Consider the following 2,980-nt stretch of genomic DNA (forward strand, 5'->3'; position numbering starts at 1 on the left):
CAATAGTTTATTCATGAAACTTTTTTTGTTCATAAGTTTTTTATAAACAATGAGCGACGGATAAAACCTTCATATTATTATTCAGGGAGGTGACCTTGATAACATATGTCAAAATTGTTGAGATCGGAAAATAGTCCGTATAACTGCATAATTACCTTATATCTATATATTTTGTGTATACGATTATACAGGGTAAAAAAAGTACCGGAACACCTGAAAATCTCAGAAAATATAAGTTTTACAAAAAAGTGTTTCAGACAAAAGTAGTATAGTTTAAAAAGATCTATTTGTTGATTGTATTACTGTGACCTTGGATTACGCCGTCAAGATCAGGTCGCGGTCACATCAATTTTTTTTAAACAAAACTCCCTATTTTGTATTGCAGATTCTTATAGCCTAACTCAAGAGCTTTCCAAAACACTATAATAAAGTTTATTTTCATTAAGTAGTTTTTGACTTATAAAGGTTAAATATTCAGAGAATAAAAGCATCTTTATTTAAAGAATTACTATCTTTATTTAAAAATAAATGTTGGAAAACATTTTTACAAAAACGTTTTTACGATAAAACTTTACACATTATCTATACACATTACGTTATCTATACACATGTGTAGATAACTATATGAATGTAGAAATGTTCAATAGCAGTCTAAAAATGATTCTAAAGAATGAAACACTTCTTATGTGTAAAGTAGTTTTGCGCTTTTCTCGATGTATCTCGAAAACTATTGGAGAAATGGAAACTATTGGAAACAATGTTTCATACAAAAGTTTTATGGTAAGAACACCATATTATTTATCTCTACATTAATAGAATGGTAATTATTTAGATTAGGAGCGTCCTCATCAATTTCAATGAGCTTGAAATATGTTGTCAAGGACGTTATTCTGAACAACTTTTTCTTATACATGTTACCGCCGCTCGGCTTTAGTTACACTTGTAGACGAAAAGGAGCTGCAGGGAATGGAGCGGAGCTGCCATATGCTGCATATATATTACATATGTATATATGCACAAATGCATTGAAACTTTCAAGCAGTACTTTTGGTCATTGATACTTTCTACACTCCCAAGTTTTGTTATAATACTTTTTTATGTGGGAAGACGCACAAAAGATTTCTGTGTATGTACAGTAGGGAGCATCATATCGTGCGGCTCCAGGGGAAATATTTCTCGGAAATTTCTTCTTTAGCTGCTCCTATTACTGCGCGCTCTTCTCCTTCGATCTCAGACCGTTGGCGGAGACCGAAGAAGAACAAGGCGCGATAATATAGAGCATCCAAAAGAGAAATTTCCGAAAAATATTTCCCCTGGAGCCGCACGATATAGTGCTCCCTACTGTACATACACTTAACTGTACTAATATTTGTGTATAAGACATCATATTAGCTCCGATGATCTTAATATGCCAGAATGAAGTATAATCGTACTATAAATTTACCTGAAGGTTTTTGCAAGTATCTCGGAAACTAAGGCCGAATGGCGCTAACATGTAAAAAGAAAAGTTGTTCAGAATAACGGTCCTTAACAACATATTTCAAGCTCATTGAAATCGATGAAGACGCTCCTAATCTAAATAATTACTAATAGAATTATTTAAAACAATTTTTTATAAAGTTTTAAAAAACTTTCTTTAAAAAATTAGTTTTTAAAATTCTATTAATATAAAAAGAGAATTTTTTTTTGTATAAAAGTTTTGTCCAAAACATTTATCAAGATTTCCTATTTTTGAGATAAATTGAAAAAAGGGAAAAACCGCTCTACCTATGAGAGGTAATTTCACCTCTTAAAACCGGTTTTGAGCAGCAACAGAAAATGTCAATATTCATCTATTGACCCATTTTACATGTGTGCAAAGTTTCATCAAATTCAGAATTTTCGGTTTCGCGAGGTTCCTTTGTTAGTTATGTATCATCGGATGCTTTGGATATAGTTTTCCAATAATGTGATAACGTACAAAAGTTTACTACTTTTTGATATCACTTTTTTTGTAAAACAGGTTTTAGAGAAATTTTTTATAGTATATAGCAAAATATTTTATTGTATTATTTTCGAATAATGTAATAACGTATAAAAAAGTTTACTTGGTATTCCTTTTCGATATTACTTCTTTTGTAAAACAGGTTTTGTAGAGAAAGAATTTTTTGTACTATATAAAGTAAATTGTAGTATATAGTAAACAAAAATAAGTTTTTCTTGTATAAATAACCTTTTCAAAAAAAATAAACAAAAGGCGCACACACACAACACGTATTGTATTTTGAAATATTAAAAATCAAAAAAAGAATTCTACTATAGGGATACATATTATTAAAAAAAAACATTATCTACAAAAAGTGATTAAGAAACTTACAAAACAATGTAGTAATGGTCATCATATGAGTGTCGCCTAGAGTGTTCATGTTGTAGGAACAAGACTTGACCACCACTTTACAATGTAACAAAGCGACTGAAGACACCGAACAAGTGTGTCGATTTAAATAGAAGTCAAAGCCGTAATCAACGATCACTTATTGTATTATCACTGCGATTTTCTATATAAAAAATTTTTGTTCTGTAGAATACATTAATTTAATATTTTGTAGATTTATATTGAGAAAGACCTATACTACAAAGGTCGAAAACGTTCTATACATTATACATTATTTTCAATAAATTGATTCAACCACATACACATCAGCATCCGTGTTGGCTTCAACAGCCATTATCAACATCTTTATAATTTAAAAAATCTTGAAGCTACTTACACACATTATTACTTACCTACAAAACCTGTTTTACAAAAGAAGTGATATCAAAAAGAAGCATCAAGTAAAATTTTGGACGTTTGATAGAGAGAACAATATAAAATAGATTGTATAACATAATTGTGTCAATAGTACAGTGTAGTATAGAGTATTTAATGCAAAAAAAACTTGGCTGCTCCCCAAATAGTAAATGTAAAAATTATAATTACACAGCCACACAAAAAAAAAAA

This window comes from Pseudomyrmex gracilis, unplaced genomic scaffold, assembly GCF_002006095.1.
Source record: "Pseudomyrmex gracilis isolate BER0280 unplaced genomic scaffold, ASM200609v1 scaffold_480, whole genome shotgun sequence".
Classification (NCBI taxonomy): Eukaryota; Metazoa; Arthropoda; class Insecta; order Hymenoptera; family Formicidae; genus Pseudomyrmex; species Pseudomyrmex gracilis.